Below are 10,513 nucleotides of genomic sequence, written 5' to 3' on the forward strand. Positions count from 1 at the left end.
AATTCAGCCCATTAGCAACCATTCTTCACTCATTAAGTACACAGAAACCAAACTAGCCAGGGTTGCCATTTAATTTATTGACAACCAGCTAAGGCCAAAACTCAGAGTTCTTTCGGGAGTGTTAGGTGGACTGGAATCTAAACCGGGGACTCGGGAGGCAAGGCTCTCTGGCTCTGCTGTTATCACATCAGAAACTTACTCCACCCGCATGGGCTTCAGTTGCCTCCTAACACAAGTCCAATAAGAGAGAACTAGTTGATCTTAAAGTTTTTTTAGGGAGATAGTTGATCAAAAAGTAACCACTAAGCTTAAGCAGTGGTGCTAAAAAAGTATATAGACACCATCATCAGCTGCAAGATTTTTATTCTTCCTGCCATGTGCCATTTCCATTAGCCCATTCTGAATATAAAACTCTGAAGTACTGAAAAAATATATTTAGATACAGAGTATATCAGAATTGTAGTTGTGAGATTTTGTTTCATGACTATTTTAAAAATATCAAGTCTGCATTACTGTAGCATTATTGTTACAAATAGTTAACGATATAGGGATAAAATACTGATTTTCATTATACCAACTCATTAAGGATGTCAAATTGAAAATGGATGTGAATTTAAATGTGTTGGTGATGAGTTTCAATGTTTGCAGCTCCCTTTCTGGTGAAAAGATACAGTTACCATCTGGTAAGTATGATTGGTAACTTGTGTGTGGATGCTGCATTTCCTGAATGTTAAGTAGCAGCAACACTGTGTAATTTTGCTCATCCTTTTCCAGAAGTAGGATTTTGTGAAATGACAGGACTGCAAAGCAAACCATCGAGCAGTAGCCAAGAGAACAGCGAAAGAGGAAGAAAAAAGTCCTGGAAAGGATCAGAAACAGAGCTGCCCACGAACTGCTGGTAAACACACGGTTTAGGGAGGATATTATTAGGCAACCCCGCGCACATTGCCTCTAGTGCACCTGGAAGAGCCAGTGCCTTCCTGGGATTTTGCTCTGTGCTCATCAGCACCTAGTGAAATCCCCGAGATAAGAATGGCTGTTCCATTTCAGTTTAGAAAATCTAGTAGAGTGGTAATCTCTTTGGGCACTAGAGAAGGAAGTAAATCCCTGAGGTCTGGTGGGGGTGGAGTGGTCTTGGCAAAAGCGCACGAGCTTAATTTAATGCCTGTTACTCTGTCTTTCCTTTTTTAACACTGGTGAAATTAAATCTCTGCAATTCAATCGAATACAGAGTAGGAGGCCCCAAACTAATTCCCAAATCCCATCATTGGTGTGGCAAGGTAATCAGGAGGAGGAGAGTGCATCTTCTCAACTCCTGCAAGCAACGAAGAGGGTACTGTCTCCATCTGGAAATACCCACCAGGTGGTGTCACCCAGGCAGCTTCTTGTCAGTAAATATTCAGAGCTCTGAGTATCAGGGTACAGCAAAGTACAGCCCCCAATGGCTCTGGATTGGTGTTTCTTTTTCTTTTTTTTAAAGTAGAATGATAGAAAGTTTTGTGTTTTTTTAAGATTTATTTAATTTATTTTTGGCTGCGTCGGGTCTTAGTTGCAGCATGCGGGACCTTTCATTGGGGCACGTGGGCTCTTCATTGCAGAGCGCGGGCTTCTCCCCAGTTGTGGCGCGCAGGCTCCAGGGTGCGTGGGCTCTATAGTTTGTGGCACGCGGGCTCTAGTTGAGGTGCTCGAGCTCAGTAGTTATGGCGCGCGGGCTTAGTTGCCCTGCGGCATATGGGATCTCAATTCCCCAGCCAGGGATTGAACCCGCATCCCTTGCGCTGCAAGGTGGATTCTTTACCACTGGACCACCAGGGAAGTCCCTGGATTGGTGTTTCTTGATCTTTGTTTAGGAATAAGGAGAGGGAATAAGCACCATTGTAGGTGCCCCCCAAGCTCAAACTCATTTACCACTCAGCCTGACTCGGGTGGTAGATGAGAAAACAAAGCACTGTTTAAGCAGCTTGCTCCAGGTCATGCAGTTCGTTTCACGTTCTAGCTGCCAGGACGGCAAAGGTAAGAAGATGCTGTGCCTGCCCTGAGCCACAGCCGGGAGCGCTTTTCCTCTGGTAGGCTTTGGGTATCCTCCCCCACCCAAATCAACGCCAAGTAGTAGTGGGAATATGGGCAGTTCAAGTGTCTGCGTGCCCACAGTCGGGCTCTGGCAAAAGGACTCCACATGTACTCCTAATTCTTTTGACAGTCTTGGGAGGAAGTACTATGTGAACTTCACAGATGAAAAAACAAACTTGGAGAAGTCAAACGACTCTCCAGAAGTCATTCAGTAATTTGACAGCCAAGATCTGGAAGCCAGGTATGTCTGCCCCCAGATTCCATGTTCCAAGCCATCATCCCCAAGCAATAGCCATGACCCACTAGCTCCTGACTCCACCCCAGGGGGCTCAAGTAGGGATGCAGATCTCAGCCCCGTTGCTGGCCCACAGATGGGAAAATGAGCCCATTTCCTCTATAGACTCTATGAGATCTGCTGAAATTGATACTTGCTCCACTAAATGATTAGAAGAGCCGGGAAACAGGAGGTTGTTTCAGCGATCAAGTCTCCTTGGTATGTGCCCCGTTGCTTCTGCATCCCTGGACCATCTGTATACATTAGATCTTGGATGACCCAGCATCACAGCCCCTCCGGCACCCTCCTGTTTACTGTCTTCCGTAATGGACTTTCAAAAGCTCTGTATGTTACAGAGTAAGATGTAAGTAGAGTGTGTTTGTGTGTGCAAATGCACACACACATATGTAAATGCACAAGAAACATCTGGAAGGATTCAGCGAGCGGTTACCAGGCAGCCTGCCAGCAGCTGGAGAGTCAGTGACCAGTAAGAATGGGTCCCTGCCCTCTATAATCTGCGAAAGTAACAGATTCAGGAGGCACACGTTTTTTATTCTTTGCTATGAAAACAAAACATTTAAAAATATTACAAATTCCAAATTAGAGTTTGAATTAATGAGATTCTCAAGAACTTTCCTACATTAAACTTTTTAGCATCCTTCCATTAGTTTAGTTTATCCTCAGGGTGGTCCTAGGGGACCAATGGAGTGGGCATCCCCTTTAATGGCAGAGTGCAGGCCTCCCTACAGCTGCTCATTTTCTCCATCCCCCAGAACAAACCAGTTCCCCAGAGTTCTCAGCACAGAGTTTTCTGGGAGATGGGTCAGAGTCACGGTAAGCCCCAGACCCATGTGTGTGAGCACACACACACACACACACACACATACACACACACAGTGCAGCCTGCCCACCCCCTTGGGAAATTCAGAAGTCAGCCCAGGCCTGGTGGGCCCAGCAGATCCTGAGAGCAAAAACTACAGAGAGGTAGGATTAACAGAAAACCCAGAGAAGTCAGGGAAATCACACACAGCTGCTGTCTTTTCAGTGGGAAGGAGAGTCTTTGCCCACACTGGAACCACCCAGAAGAAATGCCCCAGCTGTCCTTGCAACTCAAAGAACAATTCCAATTCTCAGTTGAGGAAAAGGGCTTTGAGTCTGAGGACAGGACCCCTGCCCCTTCCCCCAAAATCCCCACCTCACGAACCCCTCCCCAAAGTTATCCTCCACCCTTTTCTCGCCCCCAGCCAGCTACTCGTGAAATCAGAGACTCTTGGGCCAAAACATGAGTACAGTCAAAATGCGAACCTAATTGTATGCTGCTTCATCATGTACACCTTGGTGTAAATGGAGTGACCAGATCCTTTGTGAGAGTGGTTTGCTGGGAGGTGGCACAGCCAGTGGGCCCTGGGGCCAGGGGGCTGAGGAGGGTGAGGGAGAGCACTTGTGGACCACACCACCGTCGCCTGTGTCCTCCCTGGCTGACCGGCACCTCCAAGCTGCGATTCTTGTCTTGCCTCTGGCTCTGTGTCCTTCAAAGTGGCAGTGGCCTCTTAATTGGTGGAAGAAATCTTTAACTGAAGGCTTTCTCTCTGGTTCACAAAGTTTGCCCAGACATCTTAAATCAATGCTCCCGGCCCTCTGGTGACCGCTGCAACGCCTGCCCGTGCTCTAAGCAGATCCCACAGTGCATTCATATTTTTAATTACTAACTGAATTAACCTAGGCTAAGAGGAAAAGGTGAACAGAAGTCAACCCTGAGTCTCTCCTTTGCTGATTGCACAAAATGTCTCCAGGGACCTGCAAAGACCTCTGCCCCACCTAGCTAGGCCTTTTTCAGGAGAGAAGGGCAGACCCTTTGGAGAACTCTATGAAAGCCAGAGACTCTCTCACCAGAAAAATGCCCAGAAAATTTTAGATACATTTTTGGGCCCCATGGTCTCAGCCGATTATTGAGCCTCCTGATGTCCTGAATTTTACCCAAAGATCTGGAAAGTGTCTATGAACCCCCAAGTGAAAAGTCACTATATTGTTTATATTTAAAGATGTAAACTTACAAGCCTTCAGAAACCTGGCAAGTGAAATAATTGTAAAAGAATAATTGGGTCAGTGAGTGATAAAGAATAGTGGGGACTGTGGCTAAAACAAAGCATTTAAAATCATGTCAAAAATTAAATTATTAGTAGATGAACCAAACAAAATGCATCTTGAGACTAGATTTAACTCATGGGTAACTTAAGTATTGTCTAAGGATTTCCTAGGTATTTACACATGCCCCGCCCTCCAGTTGATAATGAGATCTACCCATTATCTAACCCCCATCATTCCTACTGGAGCATAAGCGTTTCTCCTCAATCTTACGTCATAAGAGTTCTCTCAGTTCTTCTCTTCCATGTTGTTGACAGTTCTTCCAAGGCTTTGCTCAGCTCCAAGACCCGAATTAAAACAGCACTTCAGCCATGAAGCATCCCTGACAGCCAGACCTGCATCCCTGCATCTCTCTCCCCTCCAGCTCCTATGGGCATTCTGGGGTGCCCACGATGAGCTACATTGTGATCCCTGAGCCCTTTGACTCCATTGTCAACACCCATTGCCTAAACCAGTGGTTCTCACTAGGGCAACGTCTGCCGCCTAGGAGACATTTGGCAGTGTCTGGAGAAATGGTTATGGTTATGATCTGGGGGAGGCACCTGGTGAGTGGAGGCCAGGGGTGTTGCTGAACATCCTACAATGCACAGGACAGCTGCCCACACAAAAAATTATCTAGCCCAAATGTCAATAGTGCTGAGGTTGAGAAACCCTGTCCTGAGCTGGCCCTGAATGAGTTCCTTGAGGGCAGGGCTGTGTCTTGTTTAATGCTGTGCCCCAGGCTCTATGACCCAGGAGCTGGCACACAGGAGGTACTCAAATGTTGATGAGGTGGAATGGTTAGGGGGTGGGTCTAAAGAGAAAGCCAATCATGGCCCCAGTAGTGCACAGCTGAGTCAGGGAGGGGACCACATGCACAAGGCTCTCCTCCACACAAACAACTCAACTCAACCGAGACAGGACAACCCTGACGTGGATTGCTGAGAGGGGCTTCACGAGTGTGGGTAGAGGGCCTTAGAATTGTTTGTTTACTTGGGCTGTTAAGGTAGCAAGAACAGAAACCCAGGGCTCCTTGAGAGATGGAACGTTCACTGTAAAGAGATGTGTGAATAGAAACCAGGCCTTAGGAAAAGCAGAGCAGCTGCAGGAAGGCTGGACTGGGAACTGTCACCCTGGCAACTTCCATTAAGAAGATGAAGGTAAAGCCCTGTCTCTTCCTTCCATCTGGCCCCACCCTACCCCCAGGTTCATTCAGACTTTCCTGCTTACCCTTGACCTGGGCCCCTACCAGGGCCAACTTATCCATTAGTCACAGCGCCTAAGGCCCTCGATGCTTTTTAGGAGCCCACAGAAGTGTTTTAATTTTAATTTCTTTTAAAATCCGAAGAAAAAGACGAATATAATAATGGCCAGGGCTTCCCTGGTGGCGCAGTGGTTGAGAATCTGCCTGCCAATGCAGGGGACACGAGTTCGAGCCCTAGTCTGGGAAGATCCCACATGCCGCGGAGCAGCTAGGCCCATGAGCCACAACTACTGAGCCTGCGCGTCCAGAGCCTGTGCTCCGCAACAAGAGAGGCCGCGATAGTGAGAGGCCTGCGCGCTGCGATGAAGAGTGGCCCCCGCTTGCCGCAACTAGAGAAAGCCCTCGCACAGAAACGAAGACCTAACACAGCCAAAAATAATTAATTAATTAAAATAATAATAATGGCGAATAGAAAACAATGAATCCAGCCTGGATTATATTTGTCGTAATACCAATGCAGTCGTATAATTCTAGTACATTTTTAGGGAGAGAGGAACCCACCTACAAAGACCCTGCCCACACCTTCCCCAGCCCCTCTACACCGTGACCTTTCAGGTGCAACCACCATGAACCACCTCTCCTTGTTTCTTACTGAAAATTCCACAGAGAATCCACTGGAGACATTTTGAGTATAAAGATGTAACTAGGAAGTACGCTGACTCTGATGAATTTTCCTTGGGAAAGGGCTTTCCGGAATGGACTCCATTAAGTCAATTGAATTCCTTGATCAATTTTCTATAAAGCCCAGTTAAGGCATTTCCAATTTTTTCACTTTTTCATTTCGAGTTGCCTAAAACTATTTTCATGGGGACCAATTCTTTTTCACTTAAGTTTTAGGTTAGAAATTTGGTTCATAGATCACATTTTGGTCAGTACCAGATTTCACTGATGATAGTTTCTGTCATGGCAAGTTTTCTTTTGTGAGCTTTATTTCTACCAAGTCCATTTTCTAGGGTCAAATTTTGTTCTAACTTTGGTCCGGATCGTTTGATCCTTTCATAATTGTAGTAGGTAACAACCCGTCTAATTTAGCCATCTCAGTTTTTCTCTGCATTAGATAAAAGACGAGTCTCTAACAATTTCTTAGCTCATACCACAAAAAAATTGAGACTACATTTATGAGCTAGAGAGATGGGGTGGGGCAGGAGGGCAGGCAGAGTAGACAGAAGTTTAGCAGCACTCTTGAGTTGCTGAGTACACACAGGATGTCCTGGGGAAGCGGGTGGGGTCGATGGGAAGGTGGAAATATTCTCCATTCCAGCTCACCTTTGTCTACTCTTATGTCATAGTTCACTTGACTACCCTTTGGTCAACCAGGGGTAAGAGGACAGCTGTGGTATAAAATATGATGGCCTAGAACTGCCAGTGAGTCAACAGCTGGGGCAAGCCAGTGTCCCTTACGAAGGAGGTAAGGCATGAAACCAGGGGTCTTGGGCCAGACAACCTGGAGAGTTGTCTCTGTGTCAAGAAGCACTTCCACATGTACTACGTCCTGGGAATTCTAAATGGTGCTGGGAGGCAGGCCGTGTCACCTCAGATTCATGGACAAGGAAGGAAAATAATTCCAGTAAGGTGAGTCTTCTTGTTCCATACTCAGTGATTCTCCATTATGCCTCACAGCCTCTCTGAAGAAGGGTCTTTAGGTGGTCTCCTAACATTTCTGGGGCCTGGAACAAGAGTACAAATGGAGGGCTTCCCTGGTGGCGCAGTGGTTGAGAGTCCGCCTGCCAATGCAGGGGACACGGGTTTGTGCCCCGGTCCAGGAAGATCCCACATGCCGCAGAGTGGCTGGGCCCGTGAGCCATGGCCACTGAGCCTGTGCGTCCGGAGCCTGTGCTCCGCAACGGGAGAGGCCACAACAGTGAGAGGCCCGCATACCGCAAAAAAAAAAAAAAAAAAAAAAAAAGAGTACAAATGGAGGCCCACCAACCACATGACTAAATATTTCAAAGTCCTTAATCAGGCTCACAAGCCCTTTAAAGAAAGTTTTCTCCTCCTACCTTAACAGATATACCTTAATAATGACAAAATTGAAAATAGTGTTTTTCATGTGACTGAAAACTGGCTTTTATATGGCTGAAAGTTAGTAAAATATCAAAGATGGCTGAATTTAATCATTACTATGTATGTCTGAGTGTTCTGTTGATGGGCTCATGATGTTTGAAAGATTAATAAAATAAAAACAGGTAAGTTATACATTATCCATTCAGTGCATCTCTTCCTTTGTTTCAACAAAATCACAATGTTGTTAAATAATTGGTAACAAAATTTTGTTCTACTGCCAGAAATGCCAAGTTAGACAACCTTTCTTGAGTTCTTAGTTTTTCTTTAAATTCTGTATGGAGAAAGTTCAATATTCTGAGACAGTAGCAACTGGAATTAGTCATATATTCCTTAAAGTGGTCCTTAGGTTCGGAAGTGAATCATAAATTTTGCATGTTCAAATAGTGTAATAAGCTTATGTAGAATAACTCATCATTATCACAGGAAACGTTACATAATATTCTAATTGTCCCCTAGGAATTTCTCTCATTATAGATTTCAACATCTCTTGAAGCGGTATCTAGCTTGGTGGTACCCCAAATGCCAAACCATAAAATATTTGTTGCAGGTCTGTGATGAGGCAGGGAGGCTGTGATAGACTGTACGTCGCAAGCACACTCTTTCATTCAGCTGGTATTTGTTCATAGCAGGACTTTCCAGATAAAGGAAGCAGTGTGTTAATTTATATTCCTTGATTAGCATGAAGAATCCATGTAGCATTTCTTAAGTTCTTTCACATTTTTCAACATTGGGACATTATAAAGAAAACCCAAAATACCAGTATTTTGCTCATTTGTTCAAGTCTCTCAATTGAGATTCTGCCTTAATCTAGGCGGAAATGGCTAGAAAATAGTCTCTATAAACTGGACTATGTGAATGTGAATCTTCTCCTTTACGGTCATAAGAGCGTTTTATTACTGCTTTCTAGTTTCCTTACATTTTATTGGAATATTACTTTTACTGCATATTATATATGAAGGTTCTCTCTACTTATAAAAACTTTTTTCTCTAAACATTTAAAAATATTTTTAGTCTTTTAAAAAATGACACAGCCAATTTAGATTTGTTGGTTTTTTAAAAATAACCCTTTGCTAACATTATGAGTGACAAGCAAATAATTAACAAACTTTTAAAGATACTTTCATTTTGTGCCAAAGTCCATGGTTTGCTCTTTGAGGATCATCTGCTATTTCATTGAACTCTTCTAGTGCTACTGTATCTTGTCCAAATTACCTCTGATCCCTTTAACACCATTTTGTTGGGGACTTCCCTGGTGGTCCAGTGGGTAAGACTCCGCGCTCCCAATGCAGGGGGCCCGGGTTCGATCCCTGGTCGGATTCGGCATGCATGCTGCAACTAAGAAGCCTGCCTGCTGCAACTAAAAAGTCCCCCATGCCACAGTGAAGATCCGCTTGCCACAACTAAGACCTGGCTTGGCCAAAATAAATAAATAAATAAAAATAAAATCTTAAAAAAAAAAAGAACATCTCATCAACGTTCCCTATTACCTTTATTGAAGACTATCCACCGTTGGCGGTTTATTCAGCTCCTTTCTCGTTTCTAGGAATCATATAAGTGGGGTTTTTGACGGGGAGGGGTACAGTGAAAGCTGCTCACTTGTTGTTGGCAATTTTAAAAATTTTAAGCAGACTGTCTCTTTCAAGATTTTCTGTTTCTTTGTGCCTTTTTTTGTCTGAGTTCCACTTCCACAATTGCTCTTTCTATCATCATGTCTATTTGCACTCATTCTCAATGATCCAAGGGATTAAAAATAAAATGAATTACATCCAGAGTATAAAATTTGAATACATTTTCATCATAGAAATGTAAATTAAATCAGTTGTAAAAATTAACTTTTTTGAAAAGTTATGTATGTGAAAAAAATTTATTCTTTCTAAAATATTAAAACATATCTATTAAACTTTAAAGGCCAAATACAAATGATAAGTAATGGATATCAAAATGTAAAATCAAAATTTTACTTAAACCTGGAATTCTCAATTTAATTTTTTGAAATTATAATTAAATCTTCTTAAATACTTTCTAAAAATAAAACCCCTTGTGATTCTAGCGTTCAATATCCATCTAGTTGGCAATATAATCTTTCGTGACGCGTTGACACATCGCGTTTGCTGAATAACAATAATTGCTAACATTTATTAAGTGCTTATTAGGTGTTCTGACGGCCCTATGAAGGAGGACGGATCATTCACTTTTTTGGGTGGGAAAACAGAGAAACTATGGACATGCCCGGGTGTCCTCAGGCAGTGAGGGGAAGAACTAAGATCTGTACCAGGTTTTTCTGAGTCACCACACACTGAGCGCCACCCTTGGAAAGGCCCACAGGGCGGGGCCCCTGAACTGTTTTGGGCAGGTGGGCGGCCCCCAAACCCAGGGTTTTCTCCGTCTTCACATTGATGCTACATCAGCTACTTCTGGCTCACTCAGGCCTGAGGCCTGGGGTCCTGCAACCCCTAGCCTGAGGCCCTGTGGGCACAGGGTGGGGACCAGAATCCGGCCGCCAGTTCGAGCTGCTGCAGAGCTGAGTGCAGACCGAGCCACCTCCCGGGCCGGCTCAAGGGCGCCACCTGCAGGGAAGCGAGGCCCTTCTCCGGTAAATTGCCTGCATCAGAGCCAGACCCCAGCCTGGAGAGGCCCAGCTGGGTCCATCAGGGAAGGAAGGAAGTCTGGACAGGCACAACCAGGAAAGACCCACGCTACTCCCTGCACCATGAACT

This window comes from Pseudorca crassidens, chromosome 1 (assembly GCF_039906515.1).
Source record: "Pseudorca crassidens isolate mPseCra1 chromosome 1, mPseCra1.hap1, whole genome shotgun sequence".
NCBI lineage: Eukaryota > Metazoa > Chordata > Mammalia > Artiodactyla > Delphinidae > Pseudorca > Pseudorca crassidens.